Here is an 11,069-nt window from a genome sequence, read left to right as displayed (position 1 = left end):
CATGAACACATTAATCCAATCAGCACAACCATACCCTCATTAATCTGAAGAAATGAAGCCTCTAGAGTGTATACTTTGGCTGCAAGGACAGAAGTTCCATACTTTTTAAACCAGATTTCTGCGATGCCCCACACTCTAGCCTGCGAGGCCCCGCCTCTAGCAGACGCAATACACACTCATGTAAAAGTCAGAAACGGAGCGAAGAACTAGTGAAACATAATCAGTGATTATGAAAAAAGTACAATAGATATCAAGAAGCAGTTTTTTTCATAAAATAGTTGAGACTTGTGTGAACATTTGAGAGTTGAAATGGTGTCTGTAGCTGAAAGATTCGCGAAGCTGAAAAATCTGAAAGTTGAAGAAGTTGAAGAGGATTTGAAAGCAAACTCCATTTGAAAACCATGTTAAAATATTAATGATTATTGATTTATATAAATTCAAGCATAAGAGGTGGAAAGCTGAAAAGTCATAGCCCTCAAGCCAGAAAGGAGCTGAACATTTTAATATTTGAAGGATTTTAATAGCTGAAAGTGTGAAGGAGTTGAAAGGTGGCGCGGAAGAAATAGAAGAAGTTGAAGATGAAGAAATAAAGATTCGAAGAACAATACTTGGAATGCATCGTTAATGCATTCCAACAATAATAAGTCGGAATAAAGATTCGAAGAACAATACTTGGAATGCATCTCAATGCATTCCAACAATAAGTATAAGTCGGAAATAAAGATTCGAAGAACAATACTTGGAATGCATCTAATGCATTCCAACAATAAGTATAAGTCGGAAATAAAGATTCGAAGAACAATACTTGGAATGCATCTAATGCATTCCAACAATAAGTATAAGTCGGAAATAAAGATTCGAAGAACAATACTTGGAATGCATCTAATGCATTCCAACAATAAGTCGGAAATAAAGATTCGAAGAACAATACTTGGAATGCATCTAATGCATTCCAACAATAATAAGTCGGAAATAAAGATTCGAAGAACAATACTTGGAATGCATCGTTAATGCATTCCAACAACTAGAAAAAGCATTTCCTGCTGAAAATGCGTTGGAATGCAAAAAGCTGAAAGCTGCACTGAATATTTAAAAATAGCTGAAAATACAGAAAGTTGAAGGGAATTTGAATACATTTGGTGAAAAGATTAGAAAAGCTGAAATGAATTTGAAATTGCTGAAAATACAGAAATGGGAGAAGCTGAAAGGAATTTGAATAGATTTGCTGAAAAAGCAGAAATGAAAACAGCTGAAATAAATGTGAAATATTGCAAAACAGAAGTTGCAGGAGCTTAAATGAATTTTAAAAAGTACAGAAATAACAAAAGCTGAGATGAATAAAAAGAGGTTTAAAATTGTTTGTAGTAATGTTAGTTGTAATTTGGGTATCAGTACTAGCAGTAGAAGTCGGTTTAGTATCAATAGCAGTAGAAACAGCTGGAATACTGATACTATTAGCCATAGTAGTATTTTTAATAACATTAGTAGTAGTTGTATTAATAGCAGTAGAAATACTAGTAGTATGGTAGTAGAAGTATCAGTTGTAGTTCTACTGAGGTACTAGTAATATTCGTAGTGGTTATAGTAGTATTTGAAAGAGCAATGCGTATTTCAACGAAACCGCTTCATGGTTAAGGTACAGATAATCATTGAGGCTTTTAGTTTGTAATGATGGAATTGGGTGAGGGGGGGTTGGGAGACAGAATGTTTGTTATTCAAACTAAGAAGTTTTTAATTAATAGGCCTCATCACTAACATTACAGTAAAAATTCCCTCCATGGGGCTTTTATTTTGAAATTATTGGATTGGGTGGGGTGGGGGGGTGTAGATAGAGGGAGGGAGGGTGAGGAAGGGAGGGGTGGTGAGGAAGAGATAGAGGGAGAGAGAGAGAGGAGAAATAGACAGACATACTGACTGACTGAGTGATTAACAGTGAGAAGAGGTCAGGGTGGAGGGGGGAGGGGGGGCGAGTGTCTTTATTATATTGGTCTGTTGACAGAAAGCATAGCTGCGTCATGTGACTCCACTAATCAGGTCATAGGAGCAGCTGTGAGCCACAGACAGATCCTGCAGCGTGTGAGTGCTCGTAACCACGACAACACCGCACCTGTGCGGCTGCAAAAGGGGAGACACAGGACAGCGAGTTACACAGAATCCACACCTCAAACAAATGAGAACCAGCGCAAGACTATAACAGCTATCTAAAAAATACGGCGTTTGTATGAGACCCAAGACTCTACCGAACGCGTGGATGTGCGTTTTATGTCTGTCCGGTAATAAATACGGCTCCTATGGCCGTTGACAGAACGTGTACCTTGTGGATTTTTGTGAGAAATATGTCGGCAGATTTGTATTGGAGCCTATGGGGCTTTTGGCAGAGGTTGTGTCACTCAAACACTCCTTGCGCCAAAACTAAAAAACTCTGGGATTCCATGAACACATTAATCCAATCAGCACAACCATACCCTCATTAATCTGAAGAAATGAAGCCTCTAGAGTGTATACTTTGGCTGCAAGGACAGAAGTTCCATATTTTTTTAACCAGATTCCTGCGATGCCCCACACTCTAGCCTCGAGCTCTCCACTCTAGCAGACGCAATACACACTCATGTAAAAGCCAGAAACGGAGCGAAGAACTAGTGAAACATAATCAGTGATTATGAAAAAAGTACAAAAGATATCCACAAGCAGTTTTTTTCATAAAATAGTTGAGACCTATGTCAACATTTGAAAGTTTAAATGGTGTCTGTAGCTGAAAGATTGGCGAAGCTGAAGAATCTGAAAGTTGAAGAAGTTTAAGAGGATTTGAAAAACGATCTCCATTGGAAAACCATGTTAAAATATTAATGATTATAGATTTATATAAATTCAAGCTTAAGAGCTAAAAAGCTGAAAAGTCATAGCACCCCTCTCCTGAAGGAGCTGAATAATTTAATATTTGAATGGTTTTAATAGCTGAAAGTGTGAAGGAGTTGAAAGGCGGCGCGGAAGAAATAGAAGAAACATAATAAGTCGGAATAAAGATTCGAAGAACAATACTTGGAATGCATCTCAATGCATTCCAACAATTAAACCAAATACCGATTGACAAAAGGTCAATGGAAATACTTGTTAGTGACAAATAAGTGTTCCTGGTTACTTCAACTCATTTTTAACGGCACCAAAATAAAAAAAGAATCATCATCAGAAGAAGTTATAAAGTTATGCAAATCAAGACTTTTAATGGGAAATAAGAATTTATATCTGAGACTCATAAGGCCATAAGTTGGTGATTAATTCCGGACTGTGTACACATTGCACACCTCCTAAGACCGTTAACCTGAATAGAAGTGCATCTGTGGAGGAGTCTTAACTAAATACACGGCTGCCGCGTGAAATATTCAGCACGTATCTTGCTGTGCTGCGTAAGCGAACACGACTCTGATCAGGCAGACTCTAAGGCGGCATTCCGAGGAATAAAGTCTAAATTTTACACGAATAAATTCAACATTTTTAAGCCGCTGGGGTCAAATCAAAGTGAACTACAGGGCCAAAGTCTAACACATAAACATTCCACTCCCATAAGCTCGCTGGCGTGTGCATTTCTATGCGCGGAGCTTCAGGGAATGTGTGTCAGTGTGCGTTAGTGAGGGTGTGCACCAATTCTGCATGCGCTGTAGTGGTGAGTTTGCGCGCGTTTACATGTTTAGCATTGTAGTAACTGTGTATTTGTCTCGTCTTGAAATGTGAGAAATATTCATTTGGCTGCGTTCCTCATTTTACAACTATCCACACGGATTCCTTATTTCATATCATTTCAACAAAATATCCTCTTTGAGAAGTTCACATTTAAATATGTAGGACAGTGTGGGTGATTTTCTTTTTCTTTTTGAACAATGAGCTCAATCATCATCATCTCGGTGCACTTTACTTCTTCTGTGGGATGTGTGGGCATTGCTCGTAAGTCGTGTCCCACCATCAATCCACTCTGCCAGCCCCCAGTGCCGTTACCCTGATGGGATTTAGGAATAACAGAAGAGGAAGTGATTCGTGCCAATAGCCGTCATTAATTTAGTCAGTTTCTCTGCACAATATGCCAAAGAATTGCAGCGATTCAGTGCTTCTCCCCCCCTCCCCCCCAGCGTTACGTTCGTGCCAGAGTGGATCCAGACAATCAGCGTCGCGTCCACCAAAACCGAGAACAATTTTGGCGCAGCCATTTTCAACAACAAGTTATTGATGACAACCACAGGCTAGCTTACAGCTCGAGCTTTCCACTTCTTCACACCAAAAAAAGCTCGACTTCAACACTCCCAGAATCTTGTGTGTGTGTGTGGGGGGGGGGGGTGGGGCTGCTCTGCTAACGCCGCTCACGCTGCGTCTCCCGTGCAGACGAGGTGTAACAGGAAGGTGAAGTCCTTTCCTCACCTTCATTGTTACACTGCGTTGCACCATCACGATGGAGGTCGATTATTCATCATGGGCTTTTGTTATTTTTCCTCTTGTGCTGCACTTCAGATTCACAAAGTAAGCTTAACCTCAGATGTATCAGCAGTACAAAAGGAAATTACATTTTTTTTTTTTTTTTTAAACAAAACCGTACCTCTGGAGCTGCGGGTGCAGCCACAGTGCAGAATGTAAGATGCACATCCTCTTTACTGTGCATTTTATAGAGTGGCTACTTATGCAGATGCTGACTTCCACTTACACAAGGTTATTTATGTTAAGTTAGCTCCTTACTGTCTGTGTTTAAAAAAAAAAAAAGCTTTTAATTATGCATATGATCCATGGAGTCTTTTCTCCTCGGGAACAGCAGTGTTCCTCATCAAAAGAAATGAAACAGCTGAACTGCAAACACTGGCCTTTGAAGCAGCCTTTTGTAACACAGCAGCGTCTGCTGGATTTAACATGAAGGACAAACTTGGGCTCCACTACTGATTTCTCCACTGGATTCTAGAGGCGACCATGTTGGAAAACATTACAGCACAGTAGGAGAAATTATTCCCATTTGAGAAGTTTGTTTTCTAGGTCCCTTAAGGGTGTGATCCATTGCGCTTTTCTGAATGAGCGAGGCCTTGAGTTTAGGACTCCTACAGTCCCGCTTACCTGGGGAGGGCGGGTCCGGAGTTTGAGTGCTTTAGGGCTTGCAGTCCTCTCTCCTCGCATCCTTTGTGGTTCATGGAGGGCAAAAAGGAGAGAAGGAGGGAAATTGGTAAATGGAATGAAATGTCTCTGCAGTATTTGTGGCAGCTTGCGTCGCTTCAGCTGCAGCGCAGATGTAGCTTGTTTAGTTCATTAATGTCAGTTCCACCATTTGGGTGCCCATGGATGAGGAAATTATAATGTAATAAAAAAAAACACCTGCCAACACTCAGAGGAGGAGGAAGATCTGACAAAAAACGAGGAAATTGTGTCTTAAATGAATTACAGCGTAGAAATCTCTTCAGTTTAACATTGTTGATGCAATCTGATTCAATAAATACAGACTTCTATCCCACTAACTGTTAACTCTAACAAATTGTTTAAATAGGGACCATTTCCTTCTTACACTAAGACAGGCTAATTAAGCTTTCTTAAGTAGTTCAAAAAGGTACCAATCTATTTCCTACAGTGTGCCAGTACATTGGTTTGTTGAAATGAGTCATGTAAACACTCCTTGTAGTGTACCGAGAGAAACTAAAATTACACAAACAATATAGGATTAGGATTTTGGTTTAAAAAGTACAAAGACACTGCACATGAACTCTGTCTCACGTACAGTATGCTGAGTTCACCACAGGCCAACGCAAGGTGTTTAACAGCAAGTACAGAGTGTGTGGGAGGCTCGGCATTGTTGCGGCGGACTTGAGGGCAGTAAATAAGCGGTAGGTGGACACACACACACACACACACACACACACACACACAGGCTGATGTGTAATCTTCTGAATAGCTGAAGCGACACATGGTCACTGTTGCTCTAATACATTTTGCTCTCCGTTTGTCATCCTGTCCCCTCCTTCTGTTATCCTTGTCTCTCTGCTGGTTTTTAAATCACTTTCCATTTGTCTCGTCTTCCTGCTGCTGCTCCAGCAAGTGTTACTTTACAGAAGAACACAACAAGCACCTTGACATGAGCGGTGATGCGTCAGCTGTGTGGTTCAATTATTCAAATGTGGAGGAAGGAGTGATGACAACATTACAAAACAGAGTAATGTCGTTTTCAGGACTACGTTTGCTTGCAGTAATTTTCCCCAGTAGAGGAGCAATATGAGAGACTTGTGCAACGGAGGCGTTCTCCTAAATCGCAAATTTATCAACAGCAAAACACAGTGGCCATTGTATGATCTTAAAATGCTTCAAATTTCAGATGAGGCAACGTGACACCGCATCAAAACAGCCGAATGGCCACATTAGCACACGTTTTAACGTTACCACGGCCCCAAAACACGTTCATCGCAGGATCTCCTGACGACTGGCGTGGATAAGAATGATGCAATTGTGTGGAGCAGGGAAGACAGAATTTATAAATCAGTCATCTGCTCTGTAAAGTAAAAAATACACAGACTCTGGACTCCAAGGACGCGTTGGTGCCGTTTGGTGTTGCGCTCTGTTGTGCAGTGTTTGTTCTGCCGCTCTCTAAGGACCAAGCAGACATGGATTGATATTCGCCTCGTGCTACGGAGGATCTCTGAAACCTGCCATGGAATTCACAGATTGGAATCAGACTGGATCCAATACTCTCCGAGGCTATGACTTCACATTTATTAACCATCACCCAATCAGCCCCAGAGAAATACCTAATCAAATCAACGAATGGAGCAGGCATGACTGTTGGACTCAAACAGCTACCCCACTGGAAGAAACACCTTAATGAAGAATAGGCTGGTTTTAGCAATTAAAGCAGGTTTGATTTGGACATTTGGGTTTAATTTATCATTCTCTGTGCTTATAAAGTTTGCGATTTGTATTGCTTTATCATAGCAACCTTGTTGCAACCTCGTTGTTAGAGTACATTCTCTTAATGAAAATTCATATGCAAAGGACAACAGAGAAACAAAAGGAAAGAATATGGTGCTTCTGTCTGTTCGGCCGCTCCGTTAGGTCAGTGCATCCTCTTCTACTGTATGAGTCTCTCATTTGCTATGCAGGAATACTGATGCATTCAGTGTGGACCACAAAGTGTAAAACCCATCACACAAACAGAGAAAACCAGCAGAAGGAGTGCACATGGTAATTACAAAAGACTGGAAGCGGCGATGCCGCTCCAGAGCCCCAACAAATGATTAGTCGGTTATTGACTTCAGTCATTAACTCGTTTACCACGAGGGGCCAAGAACTGCGTTGTCTGCAGACAGCCCAGAAGCAAGAGAAGAAATCCGCTTGGGTAATGCCGGTTGCCAGTGTAACCTATGAGCTTGTAAAAAGACGGACGGATGTTTAGTCGGTGCAGACTTGCTCTACATATTTGGATTTTGCAGGTATGCAAATCACCATTCCTCTGAAAATAAAAATGTTCACTTTTGCTTCACTGCCGGTCCATTATGCCCATTAGGCCCTTTCTTTCTGATCGGAGCCCACTAGGGGCGTCTTTATGTTGAGTTCCCAAGTGCCATCGCATTACCATGACAGCGCATCCCCTCGGTAGAGAGACTATGTGCAAAGCAAACTCTTTTGATAAAATGAAGTCTATTTCACAGGTGGAAAGGGCTCAAATTCATTCCTCTAGGGAGAAAAGAATGACTGCCATTCCAGAGCTGCTTTATGTGCTTAGTATTGCCAGCAAATTCCTGAAAAATTTCACAAGCAAGGGAATGACCCAATATATAAATTGGATATTTATCTTCCCTGCAAAGAAAAATAAGTGTTTAATCTTCCCAATATCCAATTAGGAATTATGTCTGAATGTTTCTGCAGCCCCTCACGCTGTCCGGCCTGAAGGGGCTTTATTCGTCAGACAGGGAAGGGAGACAAGCCTCCAGCTTCAACTGTGTCTTCAACTGTGTCACACACACACACACAATTTAACTATCTATTAATGTGTATTTTTTAAATGTAAAATCAAATACCTGGTCAAGAGAAGCTAATCACAAAATAGCAATGTGTTCGGGACAGTACCACATGGAGAATTTCCAGAAATTGTTGTTTGACTAAATATATATATATATATATATATATTTTACAAATATCTGGATGCACTGATATTATTTAAGCTGTGAAGTTTAAAAATACTTTTTGAAAGACAGCAGATAGCTCAGATCAGATAGCAACTTGAGACTTGTTTAAGCAGACAAACTTATTATACTTTATTAATTTACTTTTTGAATGCCTTCATCAATTTTTAAAATTAGCTCAGTAGGTGGGACGTCACGGCCGTTAGCGTGTGCTAAAATATTGATACACCGTAAATGGACAATTCATACCGCTCAACCAAACATGTAACCAAACAACAAATAGCTTTTCCTTTTCAACAACCGGGTCTTCGGTGCTGAACGATGGGTACCTGTCGCACAGAAAACACAACCTATGTCTGTCCCAGTCTCTCTCAATCATACCAAAAAACACTCACGGTTTACAGCCCGCCACCTGAGCAGGTACCTGCCGCTTTCCCCGATGCAGTAGTCATATTCTTTAACTTACCAAGTCCACTTAGTGCCAAAGTCCGTAATGTATCGCCCAGATACATCAAGTCATATTTCCGAACAGACAACCTACTTTAACGCTGTAACTTAAATGGCAAACAGGACCAGAAGATGCCTTCGACTTAAGAGGAATGAATTAAACTGAGAATCACTAATTAAGATTGACTGCACACGCAGCACAGTGCAATAACAACACGCCGACTACATGACCACATTACCATGCACAGCACACTGGGCTCATCAACTAATTAATGACAACCAATTAGAAAACAAAACCGTCATGCAGAACGAGGATCAGGTAAACATACGGATTAGAACTTGCTTCGCAGGCAGCGAACATTACACTGAGAGACGAGGTGTCTGTGCATCATGGTCACTCGTGCACAGAAAACACAAGAGGAACGAGTTCTGCCGCCAATGTGCCATCTACACTGACTCCAACTGACCCCGACACTGACCCCAACTGACCCCGACACTGACCCCAACACTCCCTGCGAGAATACAAGCACAGCAGAGACCGGACACATGGTAATAATAGTGCTCTCTCTCGCTCCCCCCATGGGAGGCTTTAGGTCCTGCAGGATGCAGGGGTGGGGTGTGTGACTTCTCATAAGCCCTGCAAAGATGACTAGTGCAGCAGCAAGCACGGATAATGTGTTTTTTCCATTTCTTTACGTCACGCTCCATCCCTTCAGTAGGCCTACACACCATAAACGTATCAGTGCGCACGAGGCAACTGCGTTAACGGGGTCAAAGTAGGTCGTGCAGAAAACACTCAGAATGTATAATTAATTTAGGCGCTCGCGCGCACTCTACAACCCCCCCGTCTGGGACAACATTACAGAACAAAACAACTACTACAAAGTATTGGAAGGTTTTCACAAGTGCAAGAGACCACCATGAAACCACCCAGTGACGACATGCATGTTGGCATACGCAGCTCTCACCTGCTGGGGCGAACGAGGGGCTTCTGAGCATTGACAAAGTCGCCATTGAACGTCACATTTCATCACATTCGGTTCAGAAAAAAAAGGGGACAGAAATCCAGCGTCGTCTCGAAAAGTTTTCTTTTGACTATTAAAAATGCTCGTAGGCAAGCTAGCGTCCATAACGCGTCAGGGTTCGTGATTGGAGCGCGCGCCGTGCAGCTGTGAGCATAACGGTAACTTTATTTTACGGGTGCGTTCGATGTGTTTCAGACTCCCAGACACGCATGTCACGTGTCTGGTTTCTACGTCAATGCGGCCCGTGCGCAAAACAAAACACTGCGTACAACGGAGTGTACTGAAAATCAGAGTTGATTGACTTCTACGTAATGTTTTCGAACTCACTTCTTGTTTCTTGATTGGGAATTTGATGAATAGATCCTGATAAAACTGTATTTATTCATGGAATTGAATCAAAGAGAGATTAATTAAACAAGGTCAGGTTCAATTGTGCTTCCTCTTAATCGCTATAATCTGTAAAACAGGTTCTTGTTGTGGTTAATCAAGGATGACTTTGCTTGTCCAACTATTTTAAAAGCCTCTGTGGTTCATCTGGCAACTCCTAATTTCACTCTTTTCAAAGGTTATTTAAAGTTGTGTTTATTCAAATAAATTGTCTAACATTTGGTGTTTGTTCTGCATCTTCAAAATATGGCGATGACATGAGGCGATGACATGTTTTCACAACAGCATCACAATATTGTCACAATAATTTAGTTGAGACTAATTTGATCAGCCATTGATGAGTGGCAGGCCTCAGCCTCAGACTTACCAAACCCACACAAAGACAACAATGCCAAAGACGTGAGACTGCTCTACAGGCAAGTGCCTTGCAGTTTCATTGTTCTGTTGTCTCACAGCGCGTCCATGTCTGCGTGAGAGCCCATTGGTCCAACGGCGTGCCCGTCTTTACCGCATGAAGACGTCCCGCCTCCATCCTCCTGTGGCTCTGCTCTGTTCGTCTTCGTATTCTATCTGGGCGCAGTAATGAGAGTACTGAGGATTTACCCAGAAACCGCTTTGCTCTCATCTGTGTGTCTGCCCGAGTTTGTGCATGTGTGTGTGTGTGTGTGTGTGTGTGTGTGTGTCAAAGCAGTGGAGCTGGCTGATTATAGGTAAAATGAACAAAAATAAGACATTTCCTTTCCTTGCTTTTGGTTTTCATTCCTACGTACTGTATATATTGATGTATATGTGTGTATGTGTGTACTGCTCAGTGTTGGGTTATGCAATCATGTCAACACTTTGGGAAGCACACAAATCAGAGTTAAGTCACGTATAAGTAAATGTGCGCACACACACACACACACACACACACACACACACACACACACACACACACACTTTGAGAAAAAAAGAATGCACACATCAGCAGATCCATGCACGTGCATATGTACAACACATGCAGAAAGATAATAAGTGTGTGTGGGGGGAGAGACTGAACAACAGAAAGAAGACAGAGGGACGGAGGTTCGGGGGGGCA

This window comes from Gasterosteus aculeatus, chromosome 7 (genome assembly GCF_964276395.1).
Source record: "Gasterosteus aculeatus chromosome 7, fGasAcu3.hap1.1, whole genome shotgun sequence".
Lineage (NCBI taxonomy): Eukaryota > Metazoa > Chordata > Actinopteri > Perciformes > Gasterosteidae > Gasterosteus > Gasterosteus aculeatus.
The sequence above is the reverse complement of the archived record's forward strand: the minus strand, read 5'-3'. Positions refer to the sequence as shown.